This window comes from Dasypus novemcinctus, chromosome 3, assembly GCF_030445035.2.
Source record: "Dasypus novemcinctus isolate mDasNov1 chromosome 3, mDasNov1.1.hap2, whole genome shotgun sequence".
Taxonomy (NCBI): Eukaryota; Metazoa; Chordata; class Mammalia; order Cingulata; family Dasypodidae; genus Dasypus; species Dasypus novemcinctus.
Genome location: NC_080675.1, coordinates 156,827,943 through 156,848,272, shown reverse-complemented (window position 1 = coordinate 156,848,272; position 20,330 = coordinate 156,827,943). Strand labels below are relative to the sequence as shown.

General features: G+C 38.1%; 1 protein-coding gene and 1 pseudogene across 1 annotated transcript in view; one reads left to right on the top strand and one right to left on the bottom strand.

Annotated features, from left to right (window-relative positions):
• Positions 1–20,330, bottom strand: part of CERS3 (ceramide synthase 3) — a 189,430-nt gene that overhangs the window by 133,330 nt on the left and 35,770 nt on the right. The window lies entirely within an intron of this gene.
• On the top strand, positions 4,796–6,000 carry LOC101424621 (eIF5-mimic protein 1 pseudogene; annotated as a pseudogene).

Sequence of the window (20,330 nt, the reverse complement as noted above, 5' to 3'; positions counted from 1 at the left end):
GCATAATAATACAAGGTGTGGAATGGTGGGCTATAATTAAAGCCTAGTTTATTGTCTTGGCATAAGATCATTAGCTCTTCCTTTCCTGAAAGAAAGTGTCCCAGTTTGGCTGATGAGACAGGGAGGGTTAGCACTGGTATTTCATATTAAGGAGCTTTAACTTTGGCTAACAGAATCCACTAAAGAGTATTATGCAGAAGGATAAAATAATTAAATGCTTTAGAAAGGCCACTTTGGCAGCAAGATTCCCTGTGAGCCCATAGGGTTTTGTTTGTGTCAATTAGGTAAATGAGTGAAATAAGGGCTGGATTTCAGTTCCACAAGGACCCAACCAGGCACATACATGGAAGCTCTGCAAGCAGTGGCACAGAATACATTTCAGGAAATGGAAAAAATGGATAGGAAGAGTAGGAGCTTAAAGCAATAGATGCAGGGAAGCAGATGTGGCTCAAGTGATAGGACTTCTGCCTACCATATGGGAGGACCCGGGTCCAATCTCTGGGGTTCCTGGTGAAAAAGAAGAAGAGGAAGCATGCCTGCATGGTGAGCCAGTGCCTGTGTGGCGTGCCAGTGCCCATGCAGTGAGCCAGTGCCTGTGCAAGTGAATCATGCAGCAAGATGATGACACAATCAAAGAGAGACAAAGGGGAGAGTCAAGGTGAAGCACAGCAGAGATCAGGAACTGAGGTGGCACAATTGACAGGGACTCTCTCTCCACATCAGAAGTCCCCAGGATTGAATCCCGGTGAATCCTAGAGGAGAAAAAATGATAAGAGAAAAGAAAAAGAGAAAGAGATACAGAAGATCACACAGCAAATGGACACAGACGGCAAAAATAGCAGGGTGCAGGGAGGGGAAGGGGATAAATAAATCTTTTTTAAAAAAGCAATAAATGCAGTCTGAAATGAAAAGTCTTAGACAAGAGCAGAGTCTAAAAATGCTGATAATAAAGTAGTTCATGAGATTAAGCATGGGATCCAAGCTGGGTAGATAATAAAGGAAGCCTAAGAGAGAAAGTAACATTGAGAAAAAAAGGTGGAAAAAAAGTGGAATGCTCAAGGGGAGATCAAAGAACAAGTGTGGTGGGAATGTGGCTAAGAGCATGGGAAAGCTGGAAGACTGGAGCACAGGTTAGAAGCAGAGAGGGATACTGAAGTTACAGATTTCTGACTTTGGATGAGAAAAAATTCCAGAGTATGGACCCAACAACCTTCAGAAAAAATCCACACCAAAATCAATCATTGAATTCTGGTGAGATAATTCCCTACTTCATTTTGCCTCATATCCAGTGTTTACAGAAATGTTTGTGCAAAGTAATCTAGTCACACCCACACCTGCAAGGCTGCTCCTTTGGAGAAAGGCCACCTTCTTTTTCGTGTATTGGCACTACAATTTCTATTCTGGGAAAGAAGGGTAAGTCCCATTTTCAAAGTTGAGCAAATATGGTGGGGTAAAGATGATCAATGAAGGTTTATTGAATATACCCTTTCTATTAGGCTTTGGGGCCACAAAAATGAAAGGGATGATCCTGAACTTCAGGGAGCTTAAAACTGAGTGGGTACTGATGTGGATTTGGAATAGGGAGGGAGCAGTATAAAGTGATGAAAAAGTTGCTAGGAAGGAAGAATTAACAAACTTTGATAACCTACTAGATAAGGTAACTGAGGATTCAAGCCTAACCGGTTACCTGGCCAACTGTCAAAAGTAACCAAAAGAGGAATTTAAGAGAGGACATCTGCTTTGAAGGGTACACCCAGATATAGCTCAGAAAAAGAATAGGCACAAGTTTTTGAGTCACACTCCAGCTCAAATGCAAACTTCCTACAGAACTTAGAGGAGTGGGTGGGGTGGGGGGTAGGGTATATGGGAACCTCTTATATCTTTAATGTAACATTTTTTGTGATCTATGTATCTTGAAAAAAATAAAATGAAAAAAATAACAAACAAATAAATAAAAAAGAAACCAATCTAGGCCTTAGGAATCTGTAATTGCCAAAACTTATACCAGGCCTGAGTCCCTCAACTGCACCAGAACTAGACAGCCCTACAAAGGGAAACATTAGAAATTTGCTTCAGCATGTTGATTACTTTATTAGCTTCAAATTCAACAGCCTTGGACTCAGGGAACAAATAGCAGCAGCAGTGAGTTAGTTTTTCTTTCCATATTGTTGTAACAACTCATACAAAATAGTTTGCTCATTCCTGAAATGCAACTCTAGGCAGTACAGATTATTTTTGTGCCATATCAAACATAACTAACCAAATAGTGTACAATGGCTATGAAGGGCTATCACTGTAAGCTATTATATGTAAGTGATGAATCAGGATTTGTTGAAAACCATAGTAACTTTATTTATTTATTTGTTTGTTTCTCTCCTCCCCCCCCCCCCCTCAGTTGTCTGTTCTCTGTGTCTATTTGCTATGTCTTCTTCATCCGCTTCTGTTGTTGTCAGAGGCACGGGAATCTGTGTTTCTTTTTGTTGCATCATCTTGTTGTGTCAGCTCTCCGTGTGTGTGTGGCACCATTCCTGGGCAGGCTGAACTTTCTTTCCCACTGGGCAGCTATCCTTACGGGGTACACTCCTTGCGCATGGGGTGCCCCTATGCAGGGGACACCCCTGTGTGGCACGGCACTCCTTGCGTGCATCAGCGCTGCACATGGGCCAGCTCCACACGGGTCAAGGAGGCCCAGGGTTTGAACCACGCACCTCCCTTGTTGTAGACAGACACCCTAACCACTGGGCCAAGTCCACCGCCCATAGTAACTTTAATACCCAACAACCAAAAACATTTCATGAGAAGCAGGAAGAACTCAGAAATTCATGTGGCTCCTTGGAAAATCACACTAGGAAAAAATAAATCTATGTTTTTTACTCTTTCTTCATCTGTTCTCATGAAACATCAATTATTGCTGTTTCAAAAAAGTTAAGAACCTCTTCCTCACACCATACATAAAAATTAACTCAAAATGAACCAAAGACCTAAATTTAAAACTCATAGAAGAAAATACAGGAATAACTCTTTTTTAAAAATTTATTTTAAAAGAAAACCTTAAAACTCACAGAAGAAAACTTTTTATTTTTAATGAAATTTTAGATTACAAACAGTTTTATCAAAAATACAGGGGATTCCCATTACCCCCATCCTCTCCCCCCCTCACACATTCCCTCATTAACAACATCCTTCATTAGTGTGGTACATGTGTTACAACTAATGAACACATATTGAAGCATTGCTACTAACCATGGTCTATAGTTTACATTACAGTTCACACTTTGTCCCACACAACTCTATAGGTTTTAACAAAATGTATAATGGCCTGTATCCATCATTGCAATGTCATGCAGGAAAATTCCAATGTAGGAGTAAATCTTTGTGAAATTGGATTAGGTGAAGCCTTAGTATGATACCAAAAGCACAAGCAAAAAGGAAAAATGAGTAAACTGGACTTCATAAAAAGAAAAGCCTTTCATGATTCAATGGACACTATCAAGGAAATGCAGATATCCCAAGAATGGGAGAAAGGATTTATAAATCAGATACTGATAAAGGATTTGTATCTAGAATATATAAAGAATTCTGACAATGCAGCAAAAAAAAGACAAATAATCCAACTTAAAAATGGCAAAGGATCTGATTAGACCTTCTCAGATTCCTGAAAAGGATCCTAAGAAGATATATCAATAGTCAATCAGCACATGAAAAGAAGTTTGACGTCACTAGCCATTGAGAAAACACAAAAGGGCACAACTATTTCACAAAAACAATGGTGGAAGGGCAAAAAACTGTCTGAGGGACTTGCTTTGGGGATCTGCAGACCAGAAGAGTGCTGTGTGTCCCCCAAAAGATGAGGTACGAAGAGACAGAGAAGCCAAAATGAAAACTATGAATTGCTAATCCCCATGCTGGAACAGCACCCATCCCACACCCTCACCGCAAACTGTGTAGATAAAATCTGTGGTTTTTTCTACCACTTTGAGATAAATTGAGAGGGGAACATATATCTTCCCTCTGGGAAGAGGGAGGGTGTGGCAGAAGGCAGAGAGTGGTTTCTCTTTAGTGAATATGGCCAGCAGAGCCCACTTTGAATCTTGGCTCTGGCCAGAAAAAAATCACAGGCAAGTGGGGGTTAGAGATTCATCTCTGTGGAAAGATTGCCAATGAGCACAATCTGCCGGCAGGCTAGGAAGCTGCAAGGACAATAATCACTTTTATGTGTCTCTTGCCCCAAACTCCTGGGAATGGATCTGTGACCCCTAAGTGAGTCCCTGACCCTATTTGATAACTTAAACTGGGCAATTTTAAATATTTAAATAGGTTGAACCAAAAATCAAAGAGTAGCTGTGAAACAAAACCACTAGGCAAGAGAGATAAATTGGCCAGAGTAAATTCACCAACATAATCAGATGTCTAGACATCAGCAAACAATTACAACCATACTAAGAAACAAGAAGAGATGGCCCAGCCAAAGGAACAAACCAAAAATTCTGACAAGACATAGTATTTAAGGCAAATAATCAGAGAAAATCACATAAAAATTCTAAGTCAATTAAAGGAGTTGAAGAAAAATATGACTAAAGAGATAAAGGATATTAAGGAGACTGGATGAACATAAAGAACAATTTGAAAGCCTACAAAGAAAAGTAGCAGAGTGTGGCAATGTCAATGTGTCTGTCCTTCACTCCTCCATTGTCTGCCACTTGTACTGACGCCACCACTACTGCTGCCACTGCTGCCATAATAGCTGCAGTCTTCAGCCTTGTGAATCACTGCTACTTCCTTGGACAGAAATTTTATGAATAAGCATCAGAAGCCAGTACTAACAGGTCAGGGGTTCAAAACTTGAAAAAAAGATGAAAAAGAGAAAGTCAAACCCACAATCTTTAGGGATACATTTGCCCAGGGCCTTAATGAGGCTGGTGATGACCTTGAGGCTATAGCCAAGTTTCTGGAATCTACAGGCTCAAGATTAGATTAGCATCCCTACACAGACACATGCTTCAGTATCCTGGTGGCTGACAGTATGCTGGCCCCTGGAGGAAATCACATAGATGGTGGTGACAAGACCATCATCTATGCATGTTCCTCTGCAAAAAGATGATGTCTGTTCTCAGCAAATAAAGATCATTAAGCCACCTGAAACTATGCTCAGGTCTTTGATAAACTCATTAGGAGACTCAAGTATTAGGAAAAGGCATTGAGGAGGAAATGGAAAAAACTCCTCTTTCATAAGCCTTTTCTGAAACTGAGCAGACAAAATTGGCAATGCTTCTGGGGATCCTGCTGGTCAACAGCACTATTCCTGCCAACAACCTCAGTAGTCTCCTCACTGACAACTTAGTCAAAGAAGACATCACAACCTCATTTGCTGTCAAGCTTTTTAAAGCAGGGTGGCAGAAAAAGATGCCAACTCTGTTATCTCCTCTTAGAGAAAAGCCAATGAAGACAAGAAGCTGCTTGAACTCTCTCCAGTTAACAGACAAAGTGTGGATCATTTTGTTAAATATTTCACTGATGAAGGTTTGAAGGAGCTTTCTGACTTCCTCTGAGTCTAGCAAGTCCTGGGCACCAGGAAGGAACTCCAGAAGGAGTTCCAAGAGGGTTTTTCTCAAGAATGCCTTATCAAGAAGATGGTGTTCTATGTCAAAGAAGGCATGAAGAGGAACAATCTTCCAGAAACAACAGTGATTTGATTTCTGTAGACCTGTATAATGAATGCTGCTGAATGGAACAAGAACGAGTAATTTGTTGCAGAGCAAACCCTTCCTATAGAAAGTTCAGGAATACTGTTATGACAACATCAATTTCATTAAAGCCTTTCAGAAGATGGTGGTGATCTTTTATAAAGCTGATGTCCTGAGTGAAAAAGCGATACTGAAATGGCACAAAGCAGCACATGTCATCAAAGGCAAAAGTGTTTTTCTCAACCAGATGAAGAAATTTGTTGAATGGTTACAGAATGCAGAACAAGAGTCTGAATCAGAAGGTGAAGAATATTAGATTGCTCAACAAATCACAATACCTAGGTTACCACACATTTTTGATGGAAATGCTGAACCATTTGGGAAGAGAAACCTGTTTCACAAAGGAAAATAATAGGATAGGCTTCTCTTATGCAGAGGGGGAAACAATTTTTGTTTTGTTTTTTAAAAATTTTATTTTTTTCATTTATTGGAATATATCACACATACATAAAAATACATCAACAGTAAATGTATAGTGATAGTTGTGAACTTACAAAACAAGCATATACAACATCATACAGGACTCTCATACCTTACCCTACCACCAATACCTTGCATTATTGTTAAACATTTTAACTAATGATTAAAGAGCATCATCAAAATATTACTACTAATCAAAGTATTTTCCCCCAACCCACACTATTATTATCTTTAAATCATTTATATATAAACACACATAAACAATAAGTGTATATAAAAATTTGTGGACTTACAAAGCAACTATGCATTACATCATACAGGGGTACTGACATCAACCCTCCACCAACATCTTGAATAGTCATGAGATATTTGTTACAAATTATGAAAGAATATTGTCAAAATCTTATTACTAATTATAGTCCTTTTCTCACATTTCCCCAAACCCTCCCTATTATTATTTTTTAAATACATTTTTACGACAGAAGTTGTAAACTTATAAAACAATCATGCAAATGTGCAGAATTCCCAAACAACACCCCTTTATCAACATACCACGCTGTGGTAGAACATTTTTTACAGATTTTAAGATAATATCAATCAACTGTTATCACATCCATAGTGTACATTTGGCACTGATTTTCCATACTAGCCCCTTTATCAACACAGTACATCTTGGGTATAGATGCAAGAATATTACATTATTACTGCTAACCACAGTCCATAGGTCCCTCCAGTTGTATTTTTCCCATGCTTCTCCACATTCCCATCACCCTGCAGTAGTGATGTACATTTGCTCTAGCTCACAAAGGGCACTCTTGCATCTGTACCATCAACCACAATTCTCATCTACTACTGGGTTTACTGTGCTATTCAATTCCTAAATTATTCTCTAGCATTTTGTCCATTGGCATTTACATCCCTAGACCACCATTTTCAGCCACATCTCCATTTATAAGCTAGCTGTTACTCACTATGTTACCATCTACTCTACATACTTCCACACTTTTACATTAATGCTTATTAAAACTTCTATGTACATTAAACATCAGTAGTCCATCTCAGTCCTCCTCTTATTTTCTTTAAGAATCTACCGCCTACCCCCAGGTCTTGAAGATATTTTCCTACATTTTCTTCTAGAAGCTTTATGGTTCTTGCTTTTATATTTAGGTTTTTTATACATTTTAGTTAATTTTTGGATAAGGTGTGAGATAGGGATACTCTTTCCTTCTTTTGGCTATGGATATCCAGTTCTCTCAGCATCATTTGTTGAATGGACTGTTCTGCTCAAGCTGGGTGGGTTTGACAGGTGAGTCAAAAATCACTTGACAATAGATGTGAGAGTCTGTTTTTGAACCATCAGTTTGGATCCATTGGTTATGTATCTGTCTTTATGTCAGTATCATACTGTTTTTGCCACTGTAGCTAGGTAATATGACTTAAAGTCTGAAGATGAAAGTCCTCCAACTTCGCTTTTCCTTTTTAAGATGTTTCTGGCTATTTAGGATCCCCTACCCTTACACATAAATTTGATAATCATGTTTTCAATTTATTTTTTAAAACTGGTGGTGGAATTTTTATCAGGATTGTATTGAGGTCTACATTTCAATTTGAGCAAAATTGACATCTTAATATTTAGTCTTCCAATCTGTGAGCATGGAATGTTCATTCACTGATTTAGGCCTTTTTTATTTCTTTTAACATTGAGTTATAGTTTTCTGAATACAAGTACTCTAAATTGTTGGTTAAGTTCATTCCTGAATATTTGGGTTTTATCTCTCATATTTTATTTCCTCACTCTTTTGCCACTTTTAGTTACTTTTATTGACATAATCTTCATTTCCAAACTCTCTTCCAGGCCTCTCTCTCCTGTCTTTTCTTTTCAGACTCTAGCATACCCTTTAATATTTCTTGAAAATCTGGTCTTTTGGTTAGAAATGTTCTCAGTTTCTGTTTATTTGTGACTACTCTAAACCTGCCCTCATTTTTGAAAGACAATCTTGCCAGATATAAGATTATTGGCTAAAGTTTTTCTCTCATAGTATCTTAAATATATCATACCACTGTCTTCTTGCCTCCATGGTTTCTGGTGAGAAATCAGCACTTAATATTATTGAGTACCCTTATATGTTATGCATTGCTTTTCTCTTGCCCTCAGAATTCTCTGTCTTTGGCACTTAACATTCTGATTAGTATGTGTCACAGAGCTGGTCTATTCAGATATTTTGGGATGGGAGTACTTTGTGTTCTTGGACATGGATATCTATGTCCTTCAATAGGGCTGGGACATTTTCTACCACTATTTCCTCAGATATTCCTTCTGCCCATTTTCCTTTCTCTTCTCCTTCTGGGACACCAATGACACCTGTGTTTGCACGTCTCTTGCTGTTGTTCAGTTCCCTGAGACCTTGTTCAATTTTTTCATTCTTTTCTTCATCTGTTCTTTTGTATGTTCACTTTCAGAGTCCATTTCTTCAAGCTCACCAATCCTTTTTTCTGCCTCCTCAAATCTGCTATTATATTATCTAAAGTATTTTTAATTTCTATGCTTTCAAATTCATATTGTGCTCATCCAACATCATCTTAATATCCTTAATCTCTTTAGCCATCACATTGAATTTATTAAGAAGATTTGTTTGAACATCTATGATTAGTTTTCTCAACTCCTTTATGTCATCTAGAGGCTTATCTTGTTCCTTTAAAGGGCCATAGCTTCCTTTTCTTGGTGTGGACTATAATTTTTTATTGGTGTCTTGGCATCTGCCTTACTAGAGTATTTACTCTGGATGTAGTTTTTCTCTTTAATTAAGGGCTTCCTGACCTTTCTCCCTTGCTAGTTGTGCAGTAGGAGCCCAGGATGTAGTTGGTGCTATAAGCTATGAAGGCTCAAGCTGCCCTCATTGCCCCAGGAACTGATGAAACTTCTCCCAATTCTCTCCTTTGCCAAGGGTAGGGACAGGGTCACAGCTGTGTGGAATAATCCAAATTGTAGAGGCCTAGACTTTGGTTGTCCAGATACACTGATGATGTTTCATGGCCCATTCTCCCTGCTTGGGGTGGGGATGGAGCTGCAGGTGTGGGCAGCAATCTATGCAATGCAGGTCCAAGATGACCACAGTTGCCCCAGTAGACTTCTGATTATTCAGTCTGTGTCAGCTGAATGTTCCTGAAGTTACCTGGGTAGGCTGGTACAGGGCCTGCCAGCTTCTTCCCTGCCAGAGGTGGGTCTAAAGGCTAGACTATGGCTGCAGGCCAATCTGGGTAAAAGAAACTGGTCCCTACTCTCACTGATTTTCTTTCAGCACAGTTTCCCCTCGTGCTGGGGGCAGAGTAAAAATGGTGGCCACTGGCCTCTTTCCGACTTGGACAGGTTCAAACTTTAGCTGTTCTTAGGGTTATACTTGAGGCAGCCAAATTTATTAATCAGTAGCTGAAATTGGTGGCCAACCATCTTTTCCTTCTCTGTTTTGGGGAAATGGAGCTTCCAATTTCAGCCACAGAATAGCTCCTGGGGCAGCTTGTGCTGACAAAGTAGGATAATCACCAGCCTCCATAGCTTGGCCAGTAATTTCCTGGAGAGGCTGGCGCAGGTCCCCGCAGTTTCCTCCCTCCTGGAGGTAGGGTTGGGGCCTAGCTGCAATCTGAGGATGGAAAGAAGCACTGTGATTTTTCAGTATGCCCCCCTTTCCCTCATACCAGGCACAGAGTTAAGATGGTGGCTACCAGCCTCTTTCTGACTTGGACAGGTTCAAACTTTAGGTGTTCTTAGGATTATACTTAAGCCCCCTGAATTTACTAATCAGTAGCTGAAGTTGGTGCCCAACTGTCTCTTCCTCCCCCATTTTTGGGAAGTGGATCTTCTGATTCCAGCTGTGGAATAGTTCCCGAGGCAACTTGTGCCTCCAGTGGAGGATGGGCACTGGCCTCCATGGCTTAGAGCGCTCTACTTATGAATCTTCTCTGCAGATGGGCAATCTCCTCCTCCATTCCTTCATGGATGCTGCAGGATATTCTTCTGGTCTCCTAGAGCCCCTAAACAGGTGCTTCAGATAGCTTCAGGTGTTTACTAACTGTCCTGTAGCAGAAGCTGATTCTAGGAGCTCCTTACTCTGCCACCATCTTTCTGGTTCCCTTTGTTTTGTTTTTTGTTCCCCTCCCACCCCCCGCCCCAGAATTTTTTTTTCTTGCTGTCTGCTCTCTGTGTCCATTTGCTGTGTGCTCTTCTATGTTTTCACTTGTCTCCCTTTTTGTTGCTTCACTGTGCTGAGTTGGCTCTCTGTGGTGCTTGCAGGCCGGACAGTACTCCTGGTGCTTGCGGGCTGGGTGGCACTCCACAGCGCTTGAGGGCCAGTGGCTCCCCACAGCGTGCAGGATGGTGCCCTCAGCCATCAAATATTAATATTATACTTGGGACTCTACCTTCTTCCCACTCACTATATACTAACTTAAAGCCATTCAATATGGAGTCAAGTAGAAATCTGAAAATTAAATGCTCAGTGGACTCCTGTTTTAGCTGTAGTTTTCAGGAACTGTGTGCTGACAGTTCCTGACAAATTAACCTGGTGTCTAACACAGGGCCACTGTGGTAGCTGTGCATCTGCTTGGTCATATGATTTGACAAACCAGATTTTAAAAATAAATGACTTTTACACCCAACATCCTCTCCTCTCCCCTTTTCCCACTCTTGAATCAACAACCATTTTACATGTGTATGATACACTTGCCACAACTGGTGCACAACTATGAATACATAGCTACCAACCATGGTCAATGGCTCACATTATGATTTATACTTTAGAGCATACACATTTATAAAATTTTTGATAAAATTTAGCATGTCCAGTATCCATCATTACATCATTGGAGTTGGTAAGTGGAAGTACAAGAGACTTGAATCTCTGGGTGGTCCAAGTACCAGCTGGGCCCTGAGACTCAGCAGAGTTGCAACACCTACTCTCCAATTCATTGGACTCACCCAGGACAACTAACAAGGTGAGAATGGACAACCTCCACACCAAGAATCGAGAGAGTCTACAACTACAAGCAGGAGACTCTCATCCATCGGCCATATGAGACTTAAGTCCCCCCTCGGTTGGAGGTGGAGTGTGCATCACCATCCCAGAATCTTCAGGATTGGGGAATAAAATATAGACTAGAGTGGACTTACTGGTATTCTACTGTAGACTTATTGTGATTCTAATAATGGAGGAAATTATATCATTGATGTGGATACAGTGGCAACTGGAGGTGCTGAAATCAGGAGAAGGGACAAAGAAGTGTAATATGGGGGCAATTTCAGGACTCAGAATTGTCCTGAGTGGCATTTCAATGGCAGATACAGGTCATTATATATATGTGGCCAAAACCTACAGAATTAAGTGGGAGAGAGTGTAAACTACAATGTAAACTATAATTCATGATTGGTGGCAATGTTCCAAAATGTGTTCATTAATTGCAATGAAAGTATCACACTAATAAAAGAAGTTGTTGAAGTGGGGAACGGTGGGAAGTGTGGGGAGTAGAGCATATGGGAATCCCTTATCTTTTTTATGTAACATTTTATGTAATCTAAGTATCTTTTAAAAATAAATAAATATTATATAAAAAATAAATAAATGACTTTTAAAAATCTGGAAAAAAAGAAAAGTAACAGAGCTTATGAGAATGAAAGACACAATGGATGAGATTAAAAATACATTAGAGCTGGTGTTTCTGCGTGATGAAATCGGACTCAGATGGGATCTCTTTTCACAAGACTTTCATGCTACTTTACTGGAATTGTAGTTGGTGTTGCGGTTTAAGATATATTTAGGGGATTTGAATCTCTGGACTGACAATATGATAGCCAGGCCCTGAGGCTCAACAGACTTCAGCTCCTACAATCTGATTTATTGGACTCACCTCACTCAGCTAAGATGGAGTTGAGGAAGGACAATCACCACACCATGGAGCCTAGAGTGCCTACAACTGAAAGCAGGAGGATTACATCCAGTATCCATTTGGAATCTGAGCCTCCTCTTGACATAGAGGTGCAAGGGACACAACCAATCCAAGGTCCACAGAGAAAAGGTGGCATTGCAGTGGGAAAAGTGGACATGGTGGCTGATGGGTATGGGGAATGGCAGGAAGAGATGAGATATGGAGGTGACTTTGGGACTTAGAGTTGCCCTGGATGGTGCTTCAGGGGAAATCACCGGACATTGTAAATTCTCCCAGGGCCCACTGGATGGAATGTGGGAGAGTATGGGCCATGATGTGGACCACTGACCATGAGGTACAGAGATGCCCAGAGACGTACTTACCAAATGCAATGGATGTGTCATGATAATGGGAGTGAGTGTTGCTGGGGGGGGGGGGGGGGGGGAGTGGTGGGGTGGGGGTGGTGGGGTTGAATGGGACCTCATATATATTTTTTTAATGTAATATTTTTACAAAATCAATAATAAAAAAAATACATTAGAGGCATATAACAGCAGATTCAAATTTATGGGGGACATAATTAATGAAATTGGGGACAGAACATCTGAGTTTGAAAAGAAAGGGAAACAGAAAAAGAAAAGAATGGAAAAAATGGAAAAGGGTCTCAGGGAATTAAATAGTAATGTGAAATGCACTTTATAAGTGTCCCAGAAGGGGAGGAGAATGGAAAATGGGCAGAAAGAATATCTGAGGAAATAATGACCAAAAATTTCCCAACCCCTATGTAAGACATAAATATCAATATCCAAGAAGGAAAACACACCCAAAAGAGAATAAATCCTAACAGATCTACTCCTAGAAACCTACTATTCAGAATGACAAATTCCAGAGATAAAGAGAGGATTCTGAAAGCAATAAGAAAAAAAACAATAAATCACATACAAGAGAACCTCAACAAGGCTAAGTGCCAATCTCTCATCAGAAACCATGGAGGTGAGAAGAAAGTGATACATATTTAAGGTATTAAAAGATAAAAACTTCCCAGCCAAGAATTCTTTATCCAGCAAAACTGTCCTTAAAAAATAAGTGTGAGAACAACTGTACACCAAAAAAGAAGACAATGTAGGTAAAATGGAAAAATTCCTAGGAATGTGCAAACAACCTACACTGACCCTAAAAGAAGTAGAAGACCTCAGCAAACCAATCACAAGTAAAGAGATTGAAACAGTCATCAAACAACTCCCCAAAATGAAAAGCACAGGACCAGACAGTTTCACAGGTGAGTACTACCAAGAATTCAAAGATTTACTACTAACTTACTCAAGCTCTTCCAAAAAAATGAACAAGAAGGAACACTATTAAATGCATTATATGAAGCTAGTTTTGCCCTACTACCAAAGCCAGGTAAAGATATTACAAAAAAAGAAAATTACAGACCCATTTCCCTAATGAATACAGGTGCAAAAATCCTCAACAAAATACTTGCTAATTTAATTCAATAACAAATTAAAAGAATTCTTCATCACAATCAAGTGATTTTTATACCAGGCATGCAAGGGTGGTTCAACACAAGAAAAATCAATCAGCATAATACATCAATTATGAAAACAAAGAAGAAAAATTGCATGATTCTACCATTGATGCAGAAAAGGCATTTGACAAAATACAACATCCTTTCTTGATAAAAATACAACAAAAGATAGGAATTGAAGGAAAGATTCTCAACATGATAAAGGCCATATATAAAAAACCAACAGCGAACATTGTACTCAATGGTGAAAGCTTTTCTGTTGAGATCAGGAACAAGACAAGCATGCCCACTGTCACCACTGTTGGTCAACATAGTGCTAGAGGTTCTAGCTAGAGGAATCAAACAAGGAAAAGAAATAAAAAACATTCAGATAAGAAAGGAAGAAGTAAAACTTTCATTATTAGCAGATGATATGATCCTATAACTAGAAAGATCCCCAAAAATCTACAACAAAGCTTGCAGAGGTAATAAATGATTTCAGTAGAGTGTCAGGATACAAGGTCAGTATGCAAAAACCAGTGGTGTTTCTATAGACTAGTAATGTGCAATCTGAAGGGAGTCAGGGGAAAATTTCATATATAATAGTGACTAAAAGAATCATATAATTAGGAATAAACTTAACCAAGGATGTAAAGCACTTGTATTCAGAAAACTACAATGCATTGCTAAAAGAAATTTTAAAAGACCTAAATAATTGGAAGAACATTCCATGCTCATGGACTGGAAGACTAAATATCATTAAGATGTCAATTCTACCTAAATTGATATATAAATTCAATGCAGTCCTGACAAAAATTCCACCAGCATTTTTTAAACAAATGGAAAACCCAATTATCAAATTTATTTGGAAGTTAAGGGGCCCCGAATAGTCAAAAACATCTTAAAAAGGAAAAACAAAGTTGGAGGATTCTACTTCTGGACTTTAAACAATATTACCTAGCTACAGTAGTAAAAATAGCATGGTATTGGCATAAAGATAGACACATAGAATAATGAAACTGAACTGATGGTTCAGAAACAGACCCTCACATCTATGGCCAAGTGATTTTTTTCTTAAAAAATCAGTTGTATTGATACATAATAATAAAGCATAAATCCATCCAAAGTGTACAATCACTGGCATTCATGTAATCACATATTTGTGCTTCATCACTTCAATCATTCTTAGAGCACTTTCATTATTCCAATAATAATAATAAACAAGAACAAACGATCAAAATTCATCACCTCTCAATCTCTCTATGCTTCCCCTGCCATACATAGCTATTCTTTTTCCTTCTCTAGTATATTTATATTTATATATTGTAAAAAGTAGTCTTTATATATGCAATAACACCCATATTCGGGTTTTACATGAGGTATACAGTCCCATGTTACAGTTTTTAGCTTTCCTTCTGGTAATAGACATGACCTTAGACTTTCCCTTTCAACCACTGTCATATCCATACAATAGTAACAAATACCATGATATGCTTTCACCATTTCTATTCATTTCCAAAGATTTACAAACAACCTTTTTACCATTCTGCAAGATTAACCCTCAGTTTTCCATTCACTACCCTCCTTCTATTTTCTGGTGAACTTTATTCTAATTATTAATTCCATGAGTTAACACAATATATTTAGTTCATAATAGTGCAATCACACAGTATTTGTCCCTTTGTGTCTGGCTTGCTTCGCTCAATATAATGTCCTCCAGGTTCACTCATGTTGTCATATGCTTCATAACTTCATTTCTTCTTAGCACTGCATCATATTCCATCATGTGTATATACCACAACTTGTTTATCCAATCATCAGTTGATGAACAGCTGGGTTGTTTCCAACTTTTAGCAATCATGAATAATGTCACTATGAACATCGGCATGCAGACGTCTGTTGGTGTCTCCGCTCTCAGTTCTTCTGGGTATATACCTAATAATGGTAATATTGCCAGGTCACATGGCAAGTCTATATTCAACTTCCATAGGAACTGACTAACAGTTCTCCACTGGTTGTACCATTCTACATTGCCACCAACAGTGAATAAGCATTCCTTTCTCTCTACATCTTCTCTAACAGTTTTCTGACATTTTAATAGCAGTAAGTCTAATAGGTGTGAAATATCTCATTGTAGTTTTGATTTCCATTTCCCTACTCACTAGTGATGTTGAACATTTTTTCATGTGTTTCTTCGCCATTTGTATTTCTTCTTCAAAGAGTTGTCTTTCCAAGTCTTTTGCCCAGTTTTAAATTGGGTAGTTTGTCTTTTTAGTGTTCAGTTGTATGATCCTTTATATCACGGATATGAAACCCTTATTGGTTATCTGATTGCCAAATATTTTCTCCTATTGAGTTGACTGCCTTTTCACCCTATTGACACGTCCTATAAGGTGCAAAAGTATTGAATTTTGAGGAGGTCTCATTTATCTATTTTTTGTTTGTTTGTTGCTTGTGCTTTGGGTAAGGTTCCAGAAACTACCACCTATCAAAAGATCTTGAAGATGTTTTCTTACATTTTTGTCTAAGAGTTTTATGGTTGTTGCTTTTATTTTTAGGTCCTTGATCCATTATGAGTTCATTTTTGTATAAAATGTGAGATAAGGGTTCTCTCTCTCTCTCTCTCTCTCTCTCTCTCTCTCTCTCTCTCTCTCTCTCTCTCTCTTTTTTTTGCTCTTCAGGGCCCCTTACCCTTCCAAATAAATTTGATAATTGGTTTCTCCATTTCTGTAAAAAGCTGTTGGGATTTTTATTGGGATTGTGCTGAATCGGTAAATCAGTTTGAGTAGAATTCACATCTTAATGATATTTAGTCTTCCAATCTATGAACATGGACTGTTCTTCCATTTATTAAATCTTCAGTTTGTTTTAGTAGTGTTTTGTAGTTTTCTGAATACAGGTCCTTTACGTCCTTGGTTAAGTTTATTCCTAAATATTTGATTGTTTTTGTTGCTATTATATAATAAATGGAATTTTTTCCTGATTTCCTCCTCAGATTACATATCAGTAGGGTATAGAAATGCTATTGATTTTTTATATTAATTTTGTGTCCTGCCAGTTCACTGAACTCATACATTAGTTCTAATAACTTTATTGTGGATTTTTCAGGACAATCTATATATAGGACCATATCATCAGGGAGGAATGAAAGTTTTACTTCATCCTCTCCTATTTGGGTGCCTTTTATTTCTTTATCCAGCCTAATTGCTCTAGCTAGAACATCTAGCACAATATTGAATAACAATGTGACAGTGGACATCCTTGTCTTGTTCCTGATCTCAGCGGGAAAGCTTTCAAAGCTTTCAGTCTTTCACCATTGAGTACAATGATAACTAGATTTTTTACATAAGCACTTTACCATACTGAAAAAGCTTTCTTCTAATCCTATCTTTTAGAGTACTTTTTATCATTAAAGGGTACTATATTTTATCAAATGCCTTTCCTGCATCAATTGAGAGGATCAAGTGATTTTTCATCTTCAATTTATCAATATGGTTTATTACACTAATTTATTTTCTTGTGTTGAACCACCCTTGCATACCTGGGATAAAACCCACTTGATCATGGTGTGTAATTCTTTTAATGTACTTTTGGATTCTGTTTGCCAAGTATTCTGTTGAGGATTTTTTCATCTATAATTTATTAGTGATCCTGTCTGTAAGTTTTCTTTTTTGAATTATCTTTATCTGATTTTGGTATTAGGATGATACTGGCTTTATAGAATGAGTTTTGTAGCATTCTTTCTGGTTCAATTTTTTGGAAGAGCTTCAGCAAGATTGGTTTTAGATCGTCTTTGAATGATTGGTACAATTCACCTGTGAAGACATCTGGTTCAGTGCTTTTCATCTTTGGGAGGTTTCTCATGATTGTTTCAATCTCTTCACTGGTGATTGGTTTGTTGAGGTCTCCTGTTTCTTCTAGAGTCAGTGTAGATGGGTTAGGTATTTCCATTGTCAAGTTTTTTGGCATACAGTTTTTCATAGTATCCACTTATAATCTCCCTTATTACTGCGGAGTCAGTTGTAATATCCCCACTTTCATTTCTGATTTCATTTGTGTCTTCTCTTTTTCTTTGTCAGTCTAACTAAGGGTTTGTCAATCGATCTTCTCAGAGAACAACGTTTGGTTTTGTTGCTTTTCTCTATTGTTTTTTTGTTCTTAGTTTCATTTTTTTTTTCTCTCATCTTTACTATTTCTTTCCTTTGGTTTCATTTGGGATTAGTTTGCTGTTCTTTTTCTAGTTCCTTTAGATGTGCAGTTAGATCTTCAATTTTAGCTTTTTCTTTTTTAATGTAAGCACAGATGGCTATAAATTTCCCTCTCAGCAATGCCTCTGCAATGCTTCATAGGTTTTAATATGTTGTGTTCTCATTTTCATTCACCTCAAGATATTTGCTGAATTCTCTTGCAATTTCTTCTTTGACCCACTGATTGATTAAGAGTGCATTGTTTAATCTTCATATATTTATCAATATATCTGATATTGATTTCCAGCTTCATTCCATTATTGACAGAGAAAGTGTTCTGTATAATTTCAATCTTTTTCAATTTATTGAGACTTGTCTTGTGACCCAATACATGGTCTATCTTGAAGAAGGATCCATGAGCCCTTGAAAGTATATCCTGCTGATATGGTGTGCAAGGCTCTATAGATGTCTAGTTCTAGTTCATAGAGCTAGGTCTAGTTCATTCATCCTATTATTCAAGTTCTTGTTTCTTTATCCTCTGTCCAGATGTTCTATCCAATACTGAGAGTGGTGTACTGAATTCTCCAACTATTATTGAAATGACATCTATTTCTCCCTTCAGTTTTACCAGTGAGTGCCTCATGTATTTTGGGGCACTCAGGTTAGATGCATAAATATTTAGTATAGTTATTTCTTCTTTGTGAATTTCCCCTTTTATTAATATGTAATGACCTTCTTCAGTCCTTATAACAGTTTAGTATTTGAAATCCATTTTGTCTGATATTGGTATCACTACTCCAGCTCATTTTTGGTTACTATTTGCATGGAATATCATTTTCTAACCTCTTACTTTTAACCTGGTTGTGTCCTTACTTCTGAGGTGGGTCTCTTGTATACAACATATAGATGGCTCATTTTTTTATCCATCCAGTCAGACTATGTCTTTTGATTGGGAACTTCAATCCATTAATATTCAATATTATTACTGTAAAGGTATTACTTATTACTTCCATTTTGTCCTTTGGCTCTCTGTTGCTATATTGTTCTATTTTCTGTCTTCATGCCATTTAGTTTACCCTTACTAACAATCTTCATTTTTAAACTCTTCTCCAAATCTCCTGCCCTTGTTTTTCCATTCAGGCTGCAGCACACCCTTTAACATCCTTTATAATTCTGGTCTTTTGGTAACACATTCTATCAGTTTTTGTTTGTCTGTGAATGGTTTGAATTCACCCTCATTTTTGAAGGATAATTTTGCTGGATACAGAATTCTTGACTGGCACTTTATCTCTTTCAGTACCTTAAATACATCATACCACCTTCTGCTTGCCTCTGTGGTTTCATTTGAGAGGTCAGTGCTTAATCTTATCAATTTTCCCTTGTACATGATGCTTTGCTTTTCTCTTGCTGCTTTCAGAATCCTCTCTTTATCTCTTGTATTTATCATTCTAAATAGTAGGTGTCCTAGGGTAGGTGTACTTGGATTTACTCTGTTTGGGGTGCATTGTCTTTCTAGGATATTGATATTTAAGTCTTTCATAAAGGTTGGGAAATCTTTGCTCATTATATCCCAAATAATCTTTCTTCCCATTTTCCATTCTCTTCTTCTGGGACACTGACTGCTCTATTTTTTCCATTCTCTTCTCTTACTGCTCTCCTGTTTTTTTCCAGTTCAGATGTTTTGTCTTTGAAATCACTAATTCTATCTTCAAGTAATTCAAATCTACTCTTATATTCCTCTAATGTATTTTTAATCTCATCCATCGTATCTTTCATTCCCATAAGGTCTGTTACTTTTTTTGCAAGCTTTCAAATTTTTCTTTATGTTCACCCACTTTTTTCTTAATATCCTTTAATTCTTTAGTCATATTTTCTTTAAATTATTTGAAGTGATTTAGGAGACTTGTATGATTATCACTGATTGTCTTAAATCCTGTATCTCTTCAGGATATTTGGTTAGTTACTTTGGCTGGGCCATCTCTTCCTGTTTCCTAGTATGGCTTGTAATTTTTTGCTGATGTCTAGGTATCTGACTTGGTGCATTTACTCTGATGGCCAATTTCTCTCTCTTGCATATTTTTTCCCCCACAGTTCTTTGATATTTGGTTCAACTTATTCTAAGTCTTCAAAATTGCCTGGATTAAGTTATGCAAATAGGGCCAGGGACTCCCTAATGGGGCACTGATTTTCTCCCAGGGGTAGAACAGAGTACCATTAACAGTTTTGGTGCATGCAGATAGTGGCCAGCAGATAGTGGTCATCAGCACACACTTTCACAGAGGTGTTTCAGTCTGGTCTTTCCCAGTTCTGAGTTGAATCTCCCAAGCGGAGATTCAAAGCAGACTCTGCTGGCCAAATTCACTGAAGAAAACCCTCCCAATTCCTCCTCCCTTCCTCTTGAAACACCTGATGGGGAGGAAGACATCTGTCTGCTGCAGTGAGTCAGGGGTTTTAGCCCAGATTAATATCTTCTGGATGGTTGGAAGGGAGCCCATCCAGGCTGCTGTGGGGGCTTGGTAACTCACATTTGTCATTTCACTTTCTTTGTCCCTC